The sequence below is a fragment of the Lactuca saligna genome, chromosome 4 (assembly GCF_052625555.1).
Source record: "Lactuca saligna cultivar CGN05327 chromosome 4, ASM5262555v1, whole genome shotgun sequence".
Classification (NCBI taxonomy): Eukaryota; Viridiplantae; Streptophyta; class Magnoliopsida; order Asterales; family Asteraceae; genus Lactuca; species Lactuca saligna.
The window spans coordinates 71,301,068-71,327,615 of NC_136420.1; the positions used below are offsets into that span (position 1 = coordinate 71,301,068).

Consider the following 26,548-nt stretch of genomic DNA (forward strand, 5'->3'; position numbering starts at 1 on the left):
AGGTATCTCGCTTACTTTTCGAGAAGACGGTGCATATAGAAGTCTCGTCTATACCGAACCTCACATGGTATACAACTATAAACACTAAGGGGCCAAAGTGCTCTGAACTAAAAGTATACTTTAAAATACAAGTATTTTTACAAAAAAGTATACAAGAATACCTAAATATCAGAAACAGTAACCATGAGTAGAACAAAACAAAAGTAATTGGGTGTTGGGCACTGCGGTTGAACCTGGGCAGTTATGTAGTCTTGTCTAGGGTCAAAACAGCCTGATCAGCTATATTCATTCGAGACATGGTCAACATGTACTTGGGAGTGACTGTGGTGTACAGCAGGCCTAAAAGTTACCAAATATCCAAACAAGAAGTCATCGTCGCAACATAACATAAAATACTATAGGATTATTTTAGTAAGAACCGAATACGTTGTAGAAATTCATTCCAAGTGTTGCTACTCATTCTTTTCTTAGTGATATTTTACTTGCTTTAGTAACTTTTTCATGTTCTATCGCTAGTAGAACACTCTATCTGCCATAACAAGATATCTCTTGTTTTATATCTCTTGATTCTATCCAGAGGACTTACCACCCTCTCTTTCCTGATCTTTTTAGGTCAACATGCCTCCAAAGAAAAGACCCAGATCAAGGAAAAACAATCCTCCTCCACCACCTCCTCCATTTGATCCCGCCATGTTTCAAGCAGCTGTTACTGCTACTGTGGCTGCTGCAATGTCACAGATGAACCCTGCCGGCTCTGGTGGGCCAGGAGGTGGTACTCAACCCCAAAACCAGGAAGGTGGTCAGGGACACCAGAAGGAGTGTTCCTATAAAGACTTCATGAATGTGAAACCCACATCTTTCAATGGCACTGGAGGTGTTATTACCCTGACTCGGTGGTTCGAGAAGATCGACTATATTTTCGAAATTTGTTCTTATTCGGAAGCCAACAAGGTGAAATTCTCCGCCTGCACTTTCACCGATAAAGCATTGACTTGCTGGAATGGCTGAGTCAAATCCTTAACCCTGCCTGTAGAAAACGTTATGGGTTGGGAGAGCTTGAAGGATTTAATGCTTGTCGAGTACTTCCCGCAGGGCGAAATGCAGAAACTGGAGCATGAACTCTTGAACGTAAAGATGAAGGGTTTCGATATCGCTGCCTACACTTCTAGGTTTGAAGACCTAGCACTCCTGTGTCCGGGAATGATCACTACGGAAAGCAAAAAGATTGAGAGATTCATTTGGGGGCTGACCCAGCCAACCAAAGGAAATGTCTTGGCTGCTAGGCCAAACACCTTCGATAGTGCTAAGTGCTTAGCGTAGACTCTAATCGATCATGGAGTCGATCTCAATGAAGTAACAACCACTTTGGAACCAACAAAGGAAAGTGGGGAGAATAAAAAGAAATTTTGGAATAAGCGGAAGGGTCAGAGTTCGCAAGGATCCTCCAAGAAGCAACAAACTGTGGCAGTCCACGCTGCTACTACTCCTGTCGCCACTCCTACAGCTCAAGCACCTACCGGTAGATATGCTGGTAACCTCCTTAGTTGCGACAAGTGCAAGTACCATCATCTCATTTCTAGCCCATGCCGTGAGATGCTCTGCAACAACTGTGGAAAAAAGGGCCATACTGCTCGACACTGCAAAACACCAGCCCAACCAACCAATCAAGCTTTCGAAGCAGGTATTGGTCAAGCTTGTTACGGTTGTGGTGAGGTCGGGCATTACAAGCGAAACTGCCCCAAAGAAACAACAACCAACAACACCGGGAGAGTTCTAACTATGGGACAAGAGGGGACAGTCATCGATCCCACCGTTGTCATGGGTATGTTCCTTCTCGACAACTCTTATGCATGCATCCTTTTCGATTCTGGTGCTGAAAGAAGTTTTGTTAGTCATGCATTCAAACATCTTCTTATACATAATCCTCAACCATTAACCAAAACGTTTACCTTCGAGATGTCTAACGGCGAGAAAGACAACGCCGATGATATATTCATGGGCTGCACCCTTACCCTAAACGATCATTCTTTTTCTATCGACCTTATGCCAGTTTCCATAAAGAGCTTCGATGTTATCATTGGCATGGATTGGTTGAGCCCCAATCATCCTGATATCCTTTGTTATGAAAAAGCTATCCGTCTCAATATTCCCTCTAGCCATACCCTCATGATCTATGGCGATAAACTTAGTTCCAATCTTCGCATCATTTCATGGCTTAAAGCTCAAAAGCTTCTACGACAGGAGTGCCATGCATTCCTAGCTCATGTAATCAATGAGAAACAGGAAGTTAAAGACCTCGAGAGCATCCCTGAAGTCTGCAACTTTCTGATGTCTTTCCCGAAGAGCTCCCGGGAATTCCTCCTGAACGCCAAGTCGAGTTTCTCATAGACCTAATTCCCGGAGCTACCCCCGTAGCCAAGTCCCTATATCGCTTAGCTCCAGCAGAAATGCAGGAGTTATCCAGTCAGCTTAATGAGCTACTCAGCATAGGGTTCATCAGACCGAGTTCCTCACCTTTGGGAGCCCCAGTGTTATTTGTGAAAAGGAAAGATGGATCCTTTCAGATGTGTATAGACTACCGTGAACTGAACAAGCTAACGGTCAAAAACCGTTATCATCTTCCTCGAATAGATGACCTTTTCGATCAACTTCAGGGAGCCAGTTACTTCTCGAAAATAGACCTTAGATCAGGGTACCATCAGCTACGAGTTCATGAGAGTGATGTTTCCAAGACAACATTCAGGACTCGATATGGTCACTACGAGTTTGTAGTGATGCCCTTTGGTCTAACCAACATACCGACAGTGTTCGTGGACCTGATGAACCGGGTGTGTCATCCTTTTCTTGACAAGTTCGTTATTGTGTTCATTGACGATATACTCATCTATTCCAGAATCGAGGAAGATCACAAACAACACTTGAGATTAGTGTTGAAAACCCTACGGACGGAGAAGCTGTACGTGAAATTCTCCAAGTGCGAATTCTGGATTTGGAAGGTAACCTTCCTAGGTCACGTGGTAAGCGAGGAAGGCATACACGTGGACCCTTCCAAAATCAAGGAGATAGAGAATTGGTCGACACCAAATACGCCCACAGAAATCCGTCAATTCTTGGGTCTCGCCGGCTATTATCGTGGATTCATCCAGAATTTTTCTAGAATTGCCAAACCCTTAACTACTCTGACTCAAAAAGGTGTTCCCTTTTGTTGGAGTGAAAAGCAAGACGCTGCATTCCAAACGTTAAAGCGAGCCTTGTGTAGCACACCTATCCTGTCCCTGCCCGAAGGGACGGAGCCTTCGTTGTCTACTGCGATGCGTCCAATCAGGGATTAGGATGTGTGGTCATGCAGCGAGGAAAAGTTATTGCTTATGCCTCAAGACAGCTCAAAGCACATGAAGTCAACTACACAACTCACGACCTGGAGTTAGGAGCAGTGGTCTTCGCACTGAAGATTTGGAGACAGTATCTCTACGGAACCAAGTGCACGATCTTCATTGACCATAAAAGCCTACAACACATCTTCGAATAGAAGGACTTAAACATGTGACAACAGCGACGGGTAGATCTGCTTAGTGACTATGAGTGCGAAATCCACTACCATCCCAGCAAGGCCAATGTGGTGGCAGATGCCCTTAGCTGAAAGGAAAGCTCAGACAACAAGGTGAAGACACTTACAATGACCATCCATTCCCACTTATCCGCACAAATCCGAGAGGCTCATATGGAAGCCCTAAAACCAAAGAACATGTTGAATGAAGCCTTGATGGGAATGGATAAGAATCTTGACATCAGAGGAGATGGAGTTTACTGTTTTGTGGACCGAATCTGGACCCCAAAGTTCAGAGGTTTCGGGGAGGTTGTCATGAACGAAGCTCACAAGACTAGATACTCTGTGCACCCAGGTTCGGATAAGACGTACCTGGATCTCAAGAAACTATACTGGTGGCTAAACATGAAATCCGAAATCGATACCTTCGTGGGCAAGTTTCTGACTTCCACCATGGTGAAGGTCGAATATCAGAAACCCTCAGGTCTACTCTAGCAGCCCGAAATACCTTAGTGGAAATGGGAGATGATTACTATGGATTTCATTACCATATTACCCAAATCTCCGAGTGGGTACGATACCATTTGGGTAATTTTTGATAGATTGACAAAATCCGCTCACTTCCTACCGATTAAAGAAACATTCAAGATGGAAAGAATCACACGAATCTACATTCAAGAGATAGTTCGACTGCACGGTCTGCCTATATCCATTATCTCTGATCGAGATAACAGGTTTACCTCAAGATTTTGGCAGTCCCTTCAGAAAGATCTTGGAACTAAGCTAGATATGAGTATAGCTTATCATCCTCAAACAGATGGGCAGAGTGAGAGAACCATCCAAACCTTGGAAGACATGTTGAGAACATGTGTCATTGATTTCGGAAAGTCGTGGGACACTCATTTACCCTTGATTGAATTCTCTTATAACAACAGCTACCACACCAGTATCAGGGCTACCTCGATCGAAGCTCTCTATGGTCGTAAGTGCAGATCCCATCTGTGCTGGGACGAGGTAGATGACACGCAGCTAGCCAAGGGTCTAGTCCCCGACACTACTCTCACTGGTCCTGAAATCATCCGCGAAACCACCGAAAAGATCATTCAAATCCGAGAACGACTGAAAGCTTCACAAGACAGACAAAAGAGCTATGTCGATAAATGACGAAAATCCTTGGAATTCCAGGTTGGAGATTGTGTCCTGTTGAAGGTCACACCTTGGAAAGGCATGATACGCTTTGGAAAGCATGAGAAATTGAACCCAGGTACATAGGACCTTTCAAGATCCTTTCCTGGATCGGTCTCGTAGCCTACAAACTCCGATTACCTCAAGAACTTAGCAACATCCACCCTGTCTTCCACGTCTCTAATCTTAAGAAATTTCTATCCAATGAAATTCTTGTGATCCCTCTTGATGAGATTGAAATCAAAGAAAATCTAAACTTCGTGGAAGAACCAATCAAAATCATGGATCGTGAGATCAAACGAACGAAACAAAGTCGCATCCCGATAGTGAAGGTTCGCTGGAATGCCAAGCGGGGACCCGAATTCACTTGGGAGCATGAAGATTCAATGAAACAAAAATATATGCATCTTTTTCCAAATCCATGATTTGTATCTTAATCCTAAATTTCGGGACGAAATTTCCTCTATCGGGGGGATGATGTGACAACCCGAATTTTATTTCGTCAATGTAACCCACTTCCGTTAATAAAAAGTTGTTTTTATTAAAGTTTTCCGTTATCTTTTGAGTTAGGTAAATCCATTTGGGTTATTGTTGTATTTTCATATGCGTCTGAAAGAAATAAAATCACGTGAAATACCCTCGATTTCTTTCGGAAAAATTTCTAACTCACGACTAAGTCGGGTTACGGCCATTTAATCGGGTAAAATTGTAAAGTCCATTTGATGTTGGGATTGGGTGGATCCCCACCTGGCCGTGAACTCAACCCTATATAAGGGTTGAGTGATCACCATTTGAACCTTTTGCACACCCTTGGATCTTTCTCTCTCTACTCTCTCTCTCTACAAAACTTGGATTATGATCAAGAAAACAGCATTTCAAGCTTCATAACAGTAAGTAAACCCTCCTAGCTTGTTGTTTATCTTAGCATACTTGAAAATTCGTGGTTTAATCATCCAAAACCCCAAGAGCATGTGTTTACGGTTTGGGAGCATCCCAAAACCGTAAACACCCTAAAAGGGGGTTTTGATGCCCCCAAAACCCTTCCAATGCTTAGCTAATGGCCTAGAAACTTGCATGAATGATCTAAGAACCCCAAAACATTAAAATAGAGGTGTGAACATGAGTTTATGGTTTGGGAATGTCCCAAAACCATAAACACCTCCAAAGGGTGTTTAAGTGCCCCTAACACCTTGTATGGCTTATATTCGGATCTAGAATTTTGCATGCTTAACCTACAACCACCAAAACACATGAAAAATGGAAAACATGAGTTTAGGGCCATAAACACACGTGTTTACGACTGTAAACTCACCAAGGGAGCACTCAAGAACCGTAAACTCCATTCAAGGGTCATTTCAAGTTCCAACCACTTCCATAGCCCTTGATTTAACCCTAGGACCCTTCCTTGAGTGAGATAAGACCTTTGAGCACCCAATAATACCACTCCCATGAGTTTACAGTCGTAAACTCATGGGGATATGGTCTGTAAGCCGTAAACATCCCTAAGGGCTTACACTTGAAGAGTAAACTCCTTAACGAGGCCATACACTCCTTAGATGCAACATGTATCATTCCTAACACTCGAAAAATTAACTAGCCCCAGATCTTTAAACATCAGCCATAATAACTATTTTGAATATCTGCAACAAATCACTAGAAAAGTACTACTAAACAAATAACAAAACGTTTTTGTTGTTTTTGATTTTTTGAAAATGAATAGACTAAACAAATGAAAATCTTCTTGGTATTTTTGATTTTTCGAAAATGAAAATACTAAACAAACGAAAATCTTTTAGGTATTTTTGCTTTTTCAAAAGTAAGACAAAGAACAAAAGAAAATCTTTATGATTTTTCAAATTTTTCGAAGAAAGTAAAAAACGAAAACTAAAAGTTTACCAAACTTTTGAATCTTTTCTTTCCCACATGTCGAAAGCGAAGCATATCGAAGCGTTGACTATGAACAATAACCTTTGTCTTTGACAGCTGTTAAATTTTCGCTATTCTTTTGAAACAGACTCCCCTTTCACCATTCCCAAACCTATCAAAATTCTAACAAATGATTTTTCATCAAATGGTGTTGTAAAAATATCAGTAAGCTGGTCAGTAGTTTTCACAAAATGAACTTCAATATTGTCATCTTCAACATGATCTTTTATGAAATGATAATGAAGTGCAATATGTTTGGTTTTCGAATGTTGAACTAGATTGTGACAAATACGTATAACACTTTGTGAGTCACAAGATAATGGAATCTTTTTCATGTTTATTGCATAATCATGCAGTTGACTTTGAATCCAAATGATTTGTGAAGTACAAGTTGCGGCAGCAACATATTCAGCTTCTGCGGTCAAAATTGAAACACATGTTTGCTTCTTCGACTGCCAGCTTACCAATTTCCCATCTATTAGTTGCTCTACAAGAAAAATAGTCTTTTACGATGTGCAAACCACGACACTCGTTGATTTATGTTACGCAAAAGAGTGTAACATTAAAAAAGTGTCATCTCTTCAAAAAATTTAAGGATTTAGGTCATGCATTATTACGTGCCCTTAAATTAGCGTCATACGAGAAAAAATTAAAAACACGGAGGGCGATGTATCTTAAATGGGCGTCCTCTATGAGCGTCGCTTTATAATATTAATGAAAATCGCGTTTAATAGACAGGGGGGAAAATGAAATCCCTAAAATTTTGAACACCCGCCTTCCTTTTTATCCTCCACTTTCCTTCTTGCCCTAATTACGATCCTTTCTTCTCCCACCATACATTCGACTGCCCCCTTGCCTAGTTATCGACACTCCCTCCTTCGTTCCGCACTTCCCTTCATCGCTTGACAATATCTCAAGATGTACAACTCCGGAAGCGTACAAGTCGGACTTATGTGTCAGAACTCCGGTAGACTGAAATTCAGGCGACATGTAGCCTCGTGTGCCCTAGAATTTCACGAATCTTGAATGTGGGTGTGAAGCGACTCTGTTTAAAACATCTGTAACCGAATCCAAATCCCAGGGTTCGATTTCTCTCACGCTCACAATCTTTCCAGTTAGACTCGTATCAACGACTGTAAAGTTGAATAAAATCTTTCCGAGACTTGGGGCACGAGGTTGAAGGTAACAAATCCTCTTCTTCTTCTTCTAATTTCATTTCAATTTCTCCGTTTTCATCATCAATTTCGAGAATATGTGGGTATGAAGCGACTCTATTTAAAACATCTGTAACCGAATCCATGTATGTTTCACCTTTGATTAATCTTCTTGAGAATTTCTTGATTCCAGGCATTAAGAAGACCAAATTGTGTTTTCCGTTTGCAGTGTAGTTGCATCCGTTTGGTTGTTCTAAATGCCAGTTGTCTGCAACCAAGATGATTAGTGCACATCAGAGTTTGTATGGCTGTGTATCTGTAAATAGGGCTGATGGATCTACATAATTCATATATTCTTTTTGAAATTGTACTTTGTGTTAGTATCATGAATATGTATCTGTGTTGATGATTAATGCACATCAGAGTTTGTTGTTCCAAAACAAAAGGGCAAGTTGGTCTTTTTCCTTATTGATTGATATAATATTAGTTTTACTCCCTTTCTTTTCCAATATTTTGTCTGCTTTCATTTGAAAAACAAAACTGAAATTTTGCATTCGTGAAGTAAGTGGTGGTGGTCAAAGATTTATTAGTTTTTAAATGTCTAAAATACCCTTTCAATGATGATGGGCAACTAAGTAATTTCATAAACATGGTTTAGGCACGACTTGCATTTTGTAAGTTCATGGTGAAGCCTTCCATACTACTTGTGCTAGATGAGCCAACTAATTACTTGGATATACCTTCCAAAGAAATGTTTGAGATTGGTTTGTTTTTTTTCTCTATTGACATCTTTATTTATAACTTTTTCCGTGAATCTGATTGCACACAGTTGAAGGTCAGCTGAGAATTAAATTTTATAGCTTCACTTTTAGTTTTTTGTTTTGGGTTTTAACTTTTAGGTCAGCTGAGACTTCTGATAACAAGTTGGTTGCTGCTTTTAATGTTGTTGATCACTGCCAAAAGAATGATTCATACACAATTTGGGAAAAAGTATTTTAGTGATTTGAGATGATTTTCTATTTTATTTTATAATCTCTTGACCTGGTTGCTTTGTGGTTATACAAAGTCAAGAATTATATTATTTAAGTATTTTCTTTTATCTCATATTTTCTGAATTTTGATAATGAAGTTGACAATGATGTTGAAGAACCTAATGAATATTTGAGTGACATTGAAGAAAAACGTTTAGTTGATGACAGTGGATGGTCTTCACGTACGAAGTAATCATATCTAGTTATTTTTTACATTAATTGAAAAAGAAAATAAATAAAACCTTTTTTTTGTAGGGCTGTTGGAAACTATCTCCAAAATATATTTAATAAGGAAGAAGAGAATAGAAGAAAGGCTCTTCGTATAAACAACCTTTTAAATGGGAAAACTTGCAAGGAGGCATCAAGAATGTTTTTCAAAACTTTGGTAAACTTTACAATTTGATTCTAAATAACTAGCCTTTTTCACATTTTAGTTGAATTTTGAAGGTACAAGTAGAATTCCAAGGGGAATTTGATTTGGGTTTTGTTTAAAGTTTAGAATTCATATGAGTAGTTCGGATAGTTTTTTTTATAGGAAATAGCATATCTGAATGCTTAGAGATTAATGTCTGACACTTTTTGTATCGGGGTTATTCTTGTCATAATCATTGAACTTTTTTTTTTAATTTTCAGGGGAGAGTCAACATGCATTTTGACTCAGGTGCTAGAGAGATGGCAACAATATTAGACACTACACTTGTACAAGCTCTGCTTTTAACCTCACAATCTACTGCTACAGGAAACTCATAGTAGATTCAGTAACTGTTATCATCCGAACTCATTATTGTTTTTAAGTAGTTTCATAGTTGAAGTTAAAGAATTCCAAACCTTATATAAACTTTGATCAGTATTATACATCAGGTAACTTTCTTCCGTTCCAATATGCATGATTTTCAAGAATTACATCCCCTATCTATTACAGGGGAAGAAAATCAAGGATGATTTCCTTAACAATTCAGTTCAAGATTTGGTAACTTAGCTGAATCCAATGTTTCTAGCTTACATAGAAGGGACTGACATCTTAGTTTTTCCAAATTAAATTTCGTGTGTTACAGGGGACTGTATATATTTCCTCTTCACATATATGAATACTAAAATCAAATGAATAATCAGTTATTCTTGTTTGCGTTCATATTGAATAGGCTGTAGACATGCAGATGCAAATGGTCTTGATGGTTTAAAGGTTCAGATTATACTAGCATTTATCTGCTATCAGCCTTGTTTATTCTTTGTTTGAATGTTGATAGAGAGTGAAGTATCAAGTGTGTTACCCTATGATTGATTGATTATAATTAAATTATAGGTGGGTCGTTCCAGAAGGTTTGGGCATCTTGGGTTAGCTGTGAATTTGATAACCTTTGAAGACAGATTTAACCTGTAAGTCTTCCTCCTGATAATATTAATTAGCATTACCATATTTACCCTTATCTTTCTAACTTTGTGGTTTCATGGCTATTTATTAATGCTATAGGTATCAGATTGAGCATGAGCTTGGAACCGAAATTAAACAAATTCTTCCACTAATTGATCAAGTTGTTTATTGTTGTTGACCCATCATTATCAAACCTGTTGCCATCATCATATACATACTGTCATCTTCATATTGGTCAGTAACAACTAACAACAATTTTTTTTATATTAATGATGTTTAAAAAATATTTAAGAAAATGATGGATTGGAAACAAAAAAGTCAGGGGAAAATCCTTTTTCCTCTCCATTGACTCATTCTTTTTGCATTAAAAAGAAAATGATGGTGTTCTTTCTTTTTTATCAATTGATGGACTTAAGGATTTAAACATATTATTGACAACATTTATGTAGTATGAAATAAAGATGAAACATGTAAACAAAAAATAGTTATTTATATGTGGTAGGAAGCTCATTAAATCCAAATATTAAGAAACTAAATCTCCGAGTTTGTACACGTGGTAGTATTACATTGTGGGTGATTTTGGTTATTATCATATATTGAAAATTATTAATGTAAAAGTACAATGTTAAGATTTCTATTTATAATTGTTTGTAAATGAACAGTCAATTATATATATATATATATATATATATATATATATATATATATTCAGTATCACTTCCTATAAAAGGGTGAAATGGGCATTTTCTTTTTCATCCTCAGTGTGTTCATTCAGTCCAAAAATAGAAAACAGCAAAGGATGATAACAAATTACCTTTTGAGAAAGAGTACTTGGACTGCAAATTACCTTTTAGGGTTAGTATTTAACATTCTATAGAGACGAAGTGACAAAACACTTCCAAAGTGGCAAATAATATTGCAACTGTAGGTAAATTTTCGAACATAGGACACAAACAAACTGTAAAGATTACACAGATGCATTAAAAAAAGATGTAAACAAAGATAAATAATCAAAATTAAAACTAGATTTTGTGTGTGTATGGGGGGGTATATCTTTTCGCTATCATATAGAAACTTTCCAACACAAATAAATAATCAAAATTAAACAAGTAGTCAAGCAAATAGAAACTTCATTATTGCAACTTTAACTTTATTTCTTGTATCAAAGTTACAAAGTGTAATTTTTATTGTATTTTAGGCTGATGTCAGTGAAAAGCAAGCTAAACTTGGTGATGGAAACTAACATAGACTTAGAGAACCTAAGGACAAACTAGAGAAGTGAGTTGAAGAGCTGACATGGAGATTAGACTTTGAAAAGCATTTGAGGGTATATTTTTTTATATTTCTTCTATCTAATTAGTTTGTAATTTTTTGTTACAACTATTGATTTGTTTTATCTTTCCATGGAACGATTATTTGTATTACATTAAGTTTTATGCAATAGATTGTATTTTTCATATATGATATTTTATTTTCTATTATGAGACATTAAATACAAATTTAATTTGAAAATTAGTAAATCTATAAACAATATTTTTTTTAACATTTAAAATTATGACATGGCCTTTCTTGACAGGGACTTTCTTGACAGGGACTTTCTTGATACGCATTGCATGTCATTAACACGCGCGTTGTACGGTTACGACACGCGAAAGCGTGTCGTCTTCCTTTTAGATAGGGCCTTCCTTGATACGCATTGCGTGTCGTAAACGCGCGTCGTAATTGTGGGTCGTAAATGAGTGTCATAAATGTGCGTCGTCTACAGACAACACGCAAAAACATGTCATCTCTCTTTATGACAGGGCCTTCCTTGATGTGCATTTGCGCATAATCTGAGCCTTTTACAACGCGCAATGAGCGTCGTAAAAGGCTATGTTTCTAGTAGTGTTGACAACCTCCACTTGTTCTTTTCTTATCAAAATTGTAACCACCTAAGTCAGCATCCAAAAATCTTGAATGAAAAATCCAGTTTTCGAAGGATACCACAATCCTAATGAAATTGATCCTTTGAGATAACAAAAAATATTCTTGACTGCAGTGAGATGTGGTTCTCATGGATTCGACTGATACCTAGCACAATTACAAACATAAAACATGATATGAGGTTAACTTGCTGTGAGATAAAGTAACGAACCTATCATGCTTCTGTAAAGAGTCAAGTAAACAATAGGTTTATCTAATGAAGGTGTTAGCTTAGTTCAAGTTGCTATTGGTACTCGTAGCTTTGTGCTATTCGTCAATCCAAATTTTTCGAGCAGATTTTTTAAATATTTTTCTTGGTTGATGAAAATTCCTTCTTTGTTTTGACGAATTTTCAACCTAAGAAAATTATTGATTTTTCCTATCATACTCATCTCAAATTTGCTTTTCATCATATTTTCAAATTCGTTAGACAAAGCAGGATCAGTTGAGCTAAAAATAATATCATCAACATAAATTTGAACAACCATTAGATGATTCTCAACTTTCTTTCAAAATAATGTGGAGTCAACTGGTCCTTGTTTAAACTTCATTTGTTTTACGAAAGAAGTTAGAATTGCATAACAGGCTCGTGGTGCTTGTTTTAACCCATAAACTATCTTATCTAAAATATAACAATAATCAGGATGTTCCTCATTTATAAAACCTGGAGGTTGTTCCACATACACAGTTTCTTCCAGCTCTCCACACAAAATTGCACACTTCACATCCATTTGATAGACATCGAAATCTTTGTGACCTGCATAAGCTAAAAAAATATTCAAACTACCTTGAGTCTTGCGACAGGGGCGAAAGTTTCTTCATAGTCTATTCCTTCATGTTGTGAATAGTCTTTTACAACAAGCCTGGATTTATTTTGAATAATATTTCCATCCTTGTCAGTTTTTTATTTTTGAAAATACATTTTAATTTATGACAATCGAAACATTATCAGGTTTACGAATTAACCTCCACATCTTATTCCTTTCGGACTCAGCCAATTTGGATTGCATTGCAACAACCGAGTCTGAGTGTTGCATTGCAACCTTAATGGTTTTTTGTTCAATTTTCAAAATAAACACATTAAACATACAAAGGTGGATATGATGGATCAAAATTGAGCTCTAGTCTTAACACGTTCTTCAGGATTTCCAATGACTTGTTCTTTCGGATGATGTCTTGTCCATTTTTCCAAAGGTGGATATGATGGATCAAAATTCAATGGTGCATCTTCAAAAATTTGTCATATTCTGATCCTGCAATAGAACATTCGTCATTTGTATTGAAAATTTTTAATATGACCAAAATTCGATTCTATTGGATCATTTTGATCCCTCTCGATATTCACTTTAGTTGGATGCTCCTCCTCAACAGGATGCTCCACATCAACATCCTCATTCATTCTCCCCATCGAAAGGATGCTCCCCCTCAACCTGAGTATTCAAATCCAGGTGCTCCCCCTCACTGGATTATTTTGCATACTTTCACCAACTACTGGAGAATTCGATGTTGAATGCATATCCAATATACTTTGTGTGAATGTCAAATCATCAAGATGCTTCGTAGATTCTGGAAGGTGATTATCGTTTGCATGAACTTCGGCATCAACAAAATTATCTACAACACTAAAAATTAAATCATCATCAATATCCATCGAATCTGAAGTATTAGATTCATTAGTAGACTCTGTAAGAATAGGATGATTTTCAAAATGCTTTTCAACTTGTTTAACATAATGATCATCAAACGTAATATTAAACGTTTTTTCGACTTTTCTTGTTCATTTGTTCAACACACGATAGGCCAATGAATTTTGTGAATATCCCAACAAAATTATGTCATCTACTTTAGCTTGAAATTTCGAAAGATTATCCTTGAGATTCATAATAAAGCACCTACATCCAAAAGAATGAAAGAATTTGACATTAGGTTTACGATTGTTTATTATTTCGTAAGGAGTGATATTGAAACGTCAATTAATAAATGATCTGTTTTGAGTAAAACATGATGTAGAAATTGCTTCTGCCCAAAGATATTGAGGAAGATTCGCATATGCCAGAATGGTGCGTACTGCTTCACAAAGTGAATGATTTCTCCTTTCGACCACACCATTTTGTTGAGGAGTATATGGTGATGAGAAATTATGCGAAATACCTTTGTCGACCAAAAACGAATCAAGAACATTGTTCTTAAATTTAGACCCATGATTACTTTTGATTTTTTTAACAGTCTTCTTTAAACTTGTTTCCATCTTTTTGATAAAGCCAATCATGATTTGAGCAACCTCTGATTTCAACCTTAGAAAATACACCCAAGTAAATCTAGAAAAATCATCAACAATGACAAAAATGTATCGTTTCTTGTTAAGAGTTGCAACAGTCAATGGTTCACACAAGTCAATGTGAAGTAATTCCAAAGGTTCGACAATTTTTGAATCTATTGTTATCAGATGACATTGTTTATGTTTCTTCCCTTGTTCACAAGCTGCACATAAAGAATCATTATCAAACTTTAAAACATGTAATCCTCTTACCAGATCTTGAACAAATAGTTTGTTCAAATTTCAAAAATTCAAATGTGAAAGTCTTCGGTGCCAGAGCCAGCTGATGTCTGATGAAGCTTTCAAAAGTACGCACACATATGGTTTACCAACAATAGGATTGATATCCAGAGTAAACATGTCTCCGTTCCTTTTGGATTGAAGCAAAACTTCTTTGGTGTAGATATTCGAAATTATGCTTCCCTCTTTGTTTAAAAGTACTTGATTACCAGTGCCCACAACAAGTAGCGAAACACTTATCAAGTTATGTTGAAGACCTTCGACATATGCCACTCTTTGTACAGTAAACTTGCTATTTGTTATTTTTCCATAACCTTTGACATGACACTTGTGATTGTTACCAAACTTAACAACTCCAACATTCTTTAAAATTCGATAATCATGTAAATTTTCCTTCTTCCCATTCATGTGACGAGAGTAACCACTATCAGTATACTATTTATCATCATATTGCTCGTCACACAAAACCTGCAATTATTGAGGAATTTAGGTACCCAAGGGTGTTTGGATCCTTGGACATTAGTGTGAAACATAGAAGGAAACGAAGAACCTCTAACCGAATCACGGAATTTTGATTTGAAACTATCAATTAAGTCCACATCATTAGATAAAGGAACTGAAACATAAGTTTTTGATGGTTTAGGATTCTCACTAAAAAATTCCTTCGACTTCTTAGTTTTTTTTGTATCTTTGTGTCTCATGAAACAGGTTTCCATGCTTTTATCGAAACATTCAATACTTTTCATGATGAACTTTCATTTGATGAAGTATTCACATACTTCTCATAAGCTTCTCGAATTCTTTGTTGTGAAAAGTGGTGTGATTGATACAACATGCATTTCCCTTCAAGCCAATGATCTATGTTTTTCTCTAAAGTTAATCCCTTAGTGTATGAAACCTTCAAATTCTGTTTTCCATAATGATTTGGAAAATTCGGTTTTTGTGGAACAAAATCAACTTTTGACTTTGGACGAAGTTGCTCAACTTGTCGACTTTTAACTTTTGTTTCGACAGTTGTGTTTTGAAAATTACTTTTGTAAAAACTTTTCGAATTATTTGTGAAAGAAGTGGGTTTGTAGTTTTGATTTTGAGAAAATCTTTGTTGTGAAGAAAATCAATTTATAGGACTGTGATTTTGAAATTGCTTTGTTGAGAAATTTATTTTTGGATTTGATTCAGACCTTTATTTATTTCTCTAAGCAGGATTTTTCTTAATGTCTGAATGTGATGAGAACTTCGTTTTAATAAATTTGTTCTGCATGTTGTCAGAAATTTTTGTTGTCAAATCATTGGATTTCTTTCGAAACTTAACAGTTTGCCAATAAATTTTCTTTTGAGCTTGTGTTTAAGAAATTCCATTTTCTTTCGAAAATTTTGTAATTTGATCTTTGAATTCTTGTGAATTTAATTTTACAACATTTTCAGTTTCCTCAACAACTGATTTTGAAACTTCTTTACAACTTTTAGTTTTTTCAACCCATTTTCGTTGAGGTTTTTGTCTTTGAAATGTATATAAATTCTTTGTAAAATCCTTCATTTGTGGTTCTTTCATTGACTACTTCAACCAATTTGTGAAACTCTGGTTTGATGTTATCAACATTTCCTATTGTCACAAACACTTGGTTTGGAAAAATAACATCATCTGTGCATTTGAAATTAGGATACACCACTGAATTCATTTCAAGATAATGAGCACCCTTTTCAGTCATCACCTTGTCGAATTTTTCTGTATCACCATGCACTTGATCGACAACAATTCATAGAATTTTTGTTTCTTTCGAACCTTTGTTGGATGAAATGGGTTTCTGTAAAACTTCATCATCATTTTCATCGTCACTACTATCAGTCTGACTCTAACATCCACATGATCAAAATCACAAACTTTCGAAGTTGAGGGTTTGTTAGTGTGAATCTTAACCAACGAATCCTCATATTTTTCTTTTCCTTTAGACTTTGATGCAACATTAACAATAGACAATTGAGAACAATCAACATCCGCAAGATCACTAATTTCGCTAATATTATCACAATTATCTTCGATATCAGCAAAATTAGATTGTGAATCAGATGTTGAATTCTCGGTCTTTTTCAAAATTTTGATTTCTTCATTCTTGGTTAAGGTATTATTGACAATATCAACTAATTCATTCGAATACAGATGTTCATCAATTTTAACTACTCCATAAGCATATCTATCATCTGGAATTTTGTCAAACTCTACTATAGTTTTCTCACAATCATACGAAACATTATCAACCTTCTCTCTTTCATATGCAAGAAAAGGTAATAATTTCTTATGTTGTTCCTTACTAATATCAGACGAATGACGTAAAGCAGTAAGTTTAGCATACAAACGTTTGGAGAATTACAGTAATATTCCTTTGGGCAAATAAGATTTTTACATAACTGCTCAAATTGTCCCTGTCACACATAATGTTTGTAATCTGCAATTCTAACCATTCAATTTTTGTTTTCTTATCATCTAACTGCATCTGTACTTCGAACAATTGAGAAGTTGATTTCTTAGCTTCGTTGCTAGCAGAGATAACCAAAGTATCAAAATAAGCAACAGTATCATCAAAAGAAATTAATTCAGAATCATATGCACTTAAAGGAATATTAAAATATTGAAGAATAAAACGTACCTTGGTGGTCATTGGGGATTTATCAACACTTTTGGTCATGAAACAATGACTTGTCACAGTTTTTTCAGAATCTTCTTCATATTTTGCAAACATCGCTCCATGCATCGGATTACGCATTTCTTCGTCATCCGAACCCGAAGATCATATCTGATAAGTTCCTTCATTTTCATCAACGAACTCTCCCTTTGCCACCAATGACATTTCTTTCGCCTTTGCCCTCACTTCTTCCAACCTCTCAACGTAATATGCTTCGTCCTTCACCTTGTTTTTCTTTTCATCTTTTTTACGAAGCTGACAATCACTTGCCATATGATTGGCTCCATGGCAATAATGACTGCCTATTCCTAAATCACCTTTAATTTTCTTCTAAACCTTCGTCTCTTCTTTCTCTACGTCCTTTTTCTCATTCTTCTTCTTCTCTTCTCCTCCAGCCATCGACATAAATCTTCCTTTCACATCAACATTTTTCAACTTCGAATTGAACGGTTTCTTGAAGAACTTCTTCACTTTGTTATTCGAATAGAATGCAACAGACTCATATGGCAAGTTCACGGACTGCCTATGATAAAATTTCTCAAAAATGGGTAGAAATTATCATTTTCAAAATTCTGCAGTGACCCGGTGCGCCCAAAATAGCCAAATATGCAAAACTCTCCCCCTTTTCCGAAGTTGAGTAGAAAGTGTCAATTTCCATAAACTGTAGGGGCCTAAAATGCATTTTGTTGGATATTATTCCTTTTATATATCAGCTCAGATACCGATTTGTTGGAAATATAACAATCTGATCACCACAACAAAAGGCTCGGTTACCAGTTACTGTGTGACAGATATATCAGTTTATGATATAAGATATATATATATATATATATATATATATATATATATATATATATATATATATATATATATATATATATATATATATATATATATAAAGAATAATAATTGCGGAATAAGTATAAATATGAAAGCTATAAATGACTGAAAGCTATAATAATATAAATGACTGTATTTAAATGACGTAAAGCTATAAATAATATAAATGACTGTATTTAAATGACATAAAGCTATAAATAATATAAATGACTATATTTAAATGACATAAAGCTATAAATAATATAAATGACTACATTTAAATGACATAAAGCTATAATAAAGTATATAAATATATAAATATATATCAAGTAGGTTCGTCAATAAATTGACTGAACTGGACTTATGGAGCGACTGGTCGATATTTGTTCTTTGAATGGACTGGTCGATATTGTGACTCTTGGAGCGACTGGTCGATATTTGTTCTTTGAATGGACTGGTCAATATTGGGACTCTTGGAACGACTGGTCGATATTTGTTCAAAGATCAATCCGGCATTGGATAAGTAACAAAAAGTTCATTTAAAGCTCGATTTTATGTAAAACAAGTGTTTACAAAAGGGTACAAAATACATGGGTTTATGTATTTGTATTTGAGGTATTTTTGGGTAAAAACATGCACACGGGTCGTGTAAGATAAGGCACAAGTGACACGAGTTGTGTAGGAGGGTATTGGAGGGTTTTCTTGATGAATGATGCTGACACGGGGCGTGTTGATTTAGCCTTGCTGAACACGGGGCGTGTTCATGATGCTGATACTGACACGGGGCGTGTTGATTTAGCCTTGCTGAACACGGGGGGTGTTCAGGTTCAGAAGTATGAAGTAGGCAATCAGAGGGCAACACGGGGCGTGTTGATTTTGCCTTGGTTTTTAACACGGGGCGTGTTCGTATCAGAGTCAATTTTGGGATTTTTTTGATTTGAAGGTAAGTTTTGTTTGTGATGTTTTGGATAGGGTAATGGTGTTATGGTGTTTTGAGGATGTTTTCAAGGTTGTTTAGAGGTTGGAAGGAGGTTGATATAAGGTGGTAAAGGTGGTGAAATTTCTTATGAAGATGATGATGAATAGTGATGGGTTTTGTGGTTGATCTTGATGCAGAAGGTTTTGGGTTGTTTCATGGTTGTGTTTTGGTGTTTTGATGTAAGGAAAGTGTTTGGTGGTGTATGATGTGATGATCAAAGGTGGTGAAGATGAAAAACCTTATTTTCAATGAAGAAGATGAAGATGGTTGATGGTGTTCTTCATTTAGCTTCTTGTTTGATCTTGGTGTTCTTCACTTGGCTTCTTGTTTGATCTTGGTGTTCTTCATTTAGCTCCAGGGATGAAGATTGAGAGGGTTTATTTTTACAAAGGAAAACTCACTATATCATATCTATCTCTCTTACTCTCTTCTATTATCTCCAACAACAAACACACACTACATACACATGTATATATATGAGAAACAAATATCTTGTAGTAGTACACTTGAGTGTAAGTTGAAAGATTAAAGTTGATGTAGTAGTAGGAGCAAAAAAATGTGGGAAGGGTTTTAGGCTTCTTCATCTTTGACTTTTGTTGACTTCCTTCTTTGTTTGACTATTCAACATATATACAACATATATATAATACATATATACATATATAATACATACATATGTATATAATACATATATAGATATATATATATATATATATATATATATATATATATATATTGTTGAAACTGTTTAGTCACACATATGTGTTTTCGTCATTCGCGTGTTTTCGTATTTTCCGTTTTATCACGCATTCATGCAACCTGAAATAACTGATAATATTTGTTAGATTGTATAAAAACAGTTCATCTTATTTCAGTTATGGTCACATACAAGGTTACATAAGAACATTTTTCAACAATTTCCCCCTATGTGATCATTGCTGAAATAAGGACAGGTATGATATAATCATATTGACAGTTTAACTTTTGAAGATTCGAGATAAAAGATTTGTCAATAGATAAGATATATATAAAACCATAGAAATTGATTTGAAAGTTTGTGACTTGGTTTAACATATCTTATGTAAAAGATTTTCAGAAATTTGTTTCTGAATCAAAGTCTCGAGTTCGGTTATCAAAGGGTAGCCATATATGTATCTAAAGAAATTTCTTAAGCTTTTATAGCATTATTAATGACGACAAGTGGTTTAATAGGTCGATTCAGATGAACGCTCATAGGTATAGCTCACACTTCACTTGGGTGTTTGGTTGTTCTGGCAGCAGAACAAGTTAATGATCACTAAAAACGAGTGATATCTCTCTCTGACGACTCACACTCATATTGGAGGTGCTCAACTATGCTTTTCCCGAAAGGTCACTTAGTCTCATTATTAGATAATCAATCACATAAGACTGGTTTTGGCATTACTCAGCGGGTTTCTTCATTCATACCATTTAAGTTCTCTCTCTCTCTCTCCATCGGGAAATACATGTAGAGGGGTTTAGTAATTTTCATAGTGCAGTTTGCAACTAAGAATCTTCAGTGATGAAGGCTACAGTATCCCGGGAAATCCATCGTTGTTGCAGCTTTTTCTTTGATGGCATCTTTTTTGTTGATCAATATCTATGTGTTGTAAAAGGATATTTTGTTTTAGCATCGAGAATTTGCTACATTTGAGAAAATTGGGATTTTTGAGAGTATCTATCTTGCAGGATTAAGATATCCCTTTTTGTGAAAAATGGTTAAAAACAGATCACGAGATCTTTTGATGTTTGCTTTGAAATAACCATTTGGTTGAACTTTGTTTGAAAATACCAAATGTAGAGTTTTTTTGTTGTTTTGTTTGGTATTTCTTCGGTGAATGATTTAGCTTTCTTGTTGATTCTTCTTTATCTTGTTTCGTCTTTTCTTGTTGATGGATCCGGGATCTCAAGACATCATTTTTGGTTGGCTTATATCTAGGTAGGGATTAGTGGCATAAAAGACAGTTTGTCTAGTATGTAAGAAATGAACATATCGTCCCTGGTCATTTTGATATCTAAGCAAAAATGAGACTGTGACAAGGTATAATCGGATATACCTTATAAGTAATAGTGACACACCTAAGCTCACAAGAAATGAATTCCACAATGATTCAGATTGATGAGGCACAAATTCTCACATGGGTTTTTGTTTTCATCTGAACCTCCTAACCTTATGTCCCTTTTTAAAATCATCAATAATGAAATAAAATTGAAGGAAATAAAGTTATGTACATTATGAAAAGTAGGAGATTTGAACCTTCACTCCAATTGAGAATCAATATGACTTAAAATCTTCATCGAGCATAAGCATCTGAAAATTAAGTCAAAAGACGATTAATTCTATAAAAGCTTATTACGGCAAGTCTTTTATTATATTTTTGAAGATTTGTTTTTCTGAATGTTTTTGCAAATATTGGTTATTTCAATGTTTTTGGTTTTTTTTTTTGAAAAGAAAGCAGTTTTCAAATGTTTTTGAATTTTCTTTTTGAGTGAAAGTAAACACACTTTTGTACAAACAAAAAGTAAAGTTTAAGGATGGATGTTATCTGGATTTAACATTCCTAGACGGCCTAGGAAGTATTGAAACTTCGTTTCATTGAGAGCCTTAGTGAATACATCGGCAATTTGATCTTCGGAGTTGATGAAGTGTAGTTTGATATGACCCTTTTGAATGTTGTCTTTGATAAAGTGATATCGAATATCGATGTGCTTTGTCATGGAATGGTGAACGGGATTGTGAGAAATGGCAATTGCACTGGTTGAGTCACAAAATATGGGAATTTGTGAGATTTTGAAGCCATAGTCACGCAGTTGAGTTTGCATCCATATGACTTGTGAACAACAGCTGGCGACAGCGACATATTCAGCTTCTGCTGTTGATGTGGATACACAAGTCTGTTTCTTTGAAGTCCAACTCACTAGTCTACCTCCTAGGAATTGACAGCTACCAGATGTACTCTTCCTATCTAGCTTGCATCCTCCATAGTCTGAGTCGGTGAAAGCGTTCAACTAAAAATCGGATTTAGCTGGATACCAAAGGCCAAGTTTGGGAGTGCCTTTAAGGTATTTGAAGATGCGTTTCACAGCAACTACATGGGATTCCATAGGATTTGCTTGGTATCTAGCACAAACACATGTAGAAAACATGATGTCAGGTATGCTGGCAATGAGGTACAAGAGTGATCCGATCATTCCACGATATCTTTTCTGGTCAACGGGTTTGCCATTTGAGTCTGCATCAATTTTGTCTCCAAAAGCCATTGGGGTTTTTGCGGTATTGGATTTTTCCATTGAAAAACGAGTGAGTAGGTTTTTGACATAATTCTCTTGGTTGATGAAAATGCCATCAGTTGACTGTTTGATTTGAAGTCCGAGAAAAGTAGTCATCTCCCCAATCATGCTCATTTCAAATTTGCTCTTCATTAGATCTGCAAACTTAACACTTAAAGATTCATCAGTAGAACCGAAAATAATGTCATCAACATATATTTGTACGATTAACAGATGTTTATTAAAGATTTTACGAAAGAGGGTTTGATCAATCGAACCTCTTTTAAAACCTGATTCTTTGAGAAAGGTTGACAACATGGCATACCAAGCTCGAGGTGCTTGTTTCAAGCCGTAGATAGCTTTCTGCAATTTAAAGCTGTGATCTGGAATTTTGGGATCTTCGAAACCTGGTGGTTGTTGGATGTATACTTCGCGATCTATCTCTCCATGTAGGAATGCACATTTAACATCCATTTGGAATACTTTGAAATTCTTATGTGCAGCATATGCAAGAAAGATGCGAATTGCTTCAATTCGGGCAACTGGAGCATATGTTTCATCGTAGTCGATTCCCTCTTGTTGTGAATATCCTTTGACTACAAGACGTGCCTTATTTCGACAAATGATTCCTTGATCGTCAGTCTTGTTTCTGTATACCCATCTTGAACCTATAACAGTAACATCGGGTGGAGTAGGAACAAGATTCCATACGTCGTTTCTTTCATATTCTGCTAGCTCTTCTTGCATAGCTTTTACCCAATCTGGATCTTTTATAGCAGAATGTATGGTTTTGGGTTCGGTCGTGGATAAGAAGGCTCCAAATAAACATTCATTTGTGGATGCGCCTCTAGTCTGAATGCCTAAGTTGGGATCTTCGATGATTTGATCTGTTGGATGATTTCTGGTCCACTTTATTAAGCGATTCTCTTCCGCTATAATAATTGGAGCTTTAGTATCCCATTGTTCTTCTCCGAGTGTTTCATCTTGGAATAGGTTTGAAGGTTCCCCCATAAATGATGCATCGGGATTGTTTTGGCTATTTGGGGATGGGGTGTTTAAAGGAGGATTTGGTGTTTGTTCCAAAGAGGAAGTATGTGTTGGTGGTTCCCCCTCGAATTGATTTGCATCATTTTGGTTTGTTTGTGGAATTACTTCACTGGGTGTTCCTGTAGGGTCAATTAAAATAGTTAGAAGTTTAGAATTGTAAGCGGTTTTTGGTTGTTCAAAAAGCAAATCAAGATCGATTTCAATGTCTATGTCAGGAGAAGGTGTTTGTTGAATTGGATTTTGAAAAATATTTTCAATCATTTTTGAACCAAAATGTTCACGATCCAATTTCCTAACATAAAATTCATCGAAATGAACATCGGTACTTTCTTCAATTACTCTAGTACGTTTATTCAGTACTCGATAAGCAGCTAAAGAAAAAGAGTAACCAAGGAAAATTCCTTCGTCCGACCTTGATTCAAATTTTGAAAGGTGATCTTTATTATTCTTTATGAAGCATCGACAACCGAAAATATGAAAAAAATTTGATGTTTGGTTTTCGGTTGTTAATGACTTCATATGGTGTTTTATGAAGATGTTTATGGATTAAGGAACGATTTTGAGTATAGCAAGCTGTGGCTATTGCTTCTGCCCAGAAGTATTGTGGCAGATCAGCGAAGATAAGCATTGATCTTGCAGCTTCACATAGAGTTTGGTTCCTTCTTTCAACAACACCATTCTGTTGTGGAGTGTATGGGGCTGAGAAGTTGTGTTCAATTCCTTTGTCTTTAAGAAATGAATCAAGAGTATTGTTTTTGAACTCTAAACCATTATCACTTCGGATTCTTCGAACAGGTCGTTTCAGCTTCAGCTCGATTTATTTGATGAAGTTGATCATCTCTTCAGGTGCTTCTGATTTTAGTCTTAAGAAAAAGACCCAAGTAAAGCGCGAGAAACCATCAATGACAACAAGAATGTACTTCTTCCCTTGTATGGTTTGGGTTTTGGCAGGGCCACAAAGGACTATGTGCAACAACTCTAGTGGTTCGGATCCGCTAGATTCTGAGATGCTTTTGTGAGTGGATTTGGAAAGTTTTCCTTTTTCACATGCGGCACAAAGAGTTTCGTTATCAAGCTTCAGAAGTGGTAGCCCTCGAACAAGATCATCGCCGATTAATTTGTTGATATACCCAAAGTTTAGATGGGAAAGGCGGCGGTGCCATAACCAACTAATATCTGTCGGGGCTTTAGATAGCAGACATATATCGGGTTTACCATAGATAAGATCCATGTCAAGTGGATACATATTTCCGGCACGGTCAGAATCAACTATAACATCTTTGGTTTTGGCGTCCATGATCAAGCTTCGTTGTTTGGTGAAAAGAACTTCAAGATTGTTATCACATAGTTGAGAAACACTGATGAGGTTGTGTTTTAGGTCATCGACGAAGGCAACTTTCTTTATGGTAAAATTACCATTTGTTATGTTTCCATAACCTTTGATTTTTGCTTTCATGTTGTTGCCGAAGGTAACATCTTGATTGGTATGTATAGGTTTGAAGTCACGTAAGTAGTTCCGGTTTCCTATCATATGCTTGGAGCAACCACTATCAATATACCATGTATCATCATTGGGTTCTCCAGCATTAAGTACCTGCAATCAGACAAAAAGTTTAGGTACCCAAATCTGAATGGGTCCTGGTTTGTCAGTTCTTATTTTGGGTGCTTTTCTTAATGAATTTCTTTTATCATTTGACTTCACATTATTGTAATGGTTTGGTTTATAACGATGGAATGGTTGAGGTTTGATTTGATCTATCAATTTTACCCAAAATGCGATTTGTTTTTGAAAACCTGTGGGTTGATAAGATCTGTGATTTGGTGAAAGATATCCTAGATGTGAAGGTTTGTTTGAAAAGTTTTCTTCATATCTGGGATGTGATGGGCGATTTTGAAAAGCTTTTTGATGATGATGGTTTGAAACTTTCTGATGTGATGGTTTTTGAAAGTTCCTTGAATGATTAAAAGTAATATCTTGAAAGCGGTTTTCAAAAGGTTTTTGAAAAGATTTTGGTTTTTGTTTGGAAACCTGTTTATGAGGTATGACGTAGGGTTTAATTGGTTTCTTTGGTTGTTTTTCAAAAATGTTTGGCTTGATTAGTGGGGTTTTGGTGACTTGAATGGATTTTTTGCTTGTTTGTTGTTTCTTGGAGTATTTTTGTCCCAGACTAGTTTTTCCAACAATTGATGAAGTCATTGTAGGAAAAGCAGTTGGTATAGAAGTACTACCATCCTCATAAGAGGAATTTTCTCCATTCAAAAAGTTTTTGAGTTTAGTGGTTCCATCGGTATGTTTGATTTGGTGAGTTAAAGAACTTGCAGAGTCTGTTTCAGAATTTACAACTCTTTTGAAAGACTTTTTGGAAACACTGAAAGCAGTATCATCTGGACTACAGTTGATAACTGTTTCGTCATCTGAATCTTCCTCATTAACAGATGTGAAAAGATTAGGTAGAGTAGATTCAGAGTTTTCACAATTCGTCATGTTTTCCTGTTTTGCTTGTTCAATTTCAAAGGATTCTCTTCCAATTCCTGGTCTATAATTCGTATCAATTTTGCCAGTTCCTAAGGCGTTTGCCTTGGTGAAAATATCATCACTTAGTTTTCTGGCAACTTTGATAGAATCCATATTCCATATCAGTCTTTTATTCTCGGTTTCAAGAGAATTGATTTGTTTTAAAGAATCAGTCAATTTTTCATTTAAAACATTGTATTTGTCAGTTGATTCTTGAAAGTCTTGTTTCAACTGAAGGATTTCCATTTCTAAAACATCTTTTATTTCAGAAGAAATGACTAACTGATTTTTTTGTTCCAAATCCCTTTTCTGAATTAGGGTCTGATTTAATTGTTCCAAGACGTGATTATAATCTTCTGATTTTCTTTCAACGTCTCTTTCCAATTTGCTTTTTGTTCTTGTTGATTCTCCAAATTTGAGTTGCAAGGTTTGTAACTCAGATTTGCAAATATCATAATTGACCATTGTGCCATGATATGTTT

General features: G+C 35.9%; 1 long non-coding RNA gene across 1 annotated transcript; it reads left to right on the plus strand.

Annotated features, from left to right (window-relative positions):
• The first annotated feature begins 10,097 nt into the window (after positions 1-10,097).
• On the plus strand, positions 10,098-11,565 carry LOC145038640 (uncharacterized). Its single transcript, XR_013679474.1, has 3 exons — positions 10,098-10,220; positions 10,315-10,449; positions 11,414-11,565. It is a non-coding gene; the product is annotated as an uncharacterized LOC145038640 (long non-coding RNA).
• Positions 11,566-26,548: the final 14,983 nt, after the last annotated feature.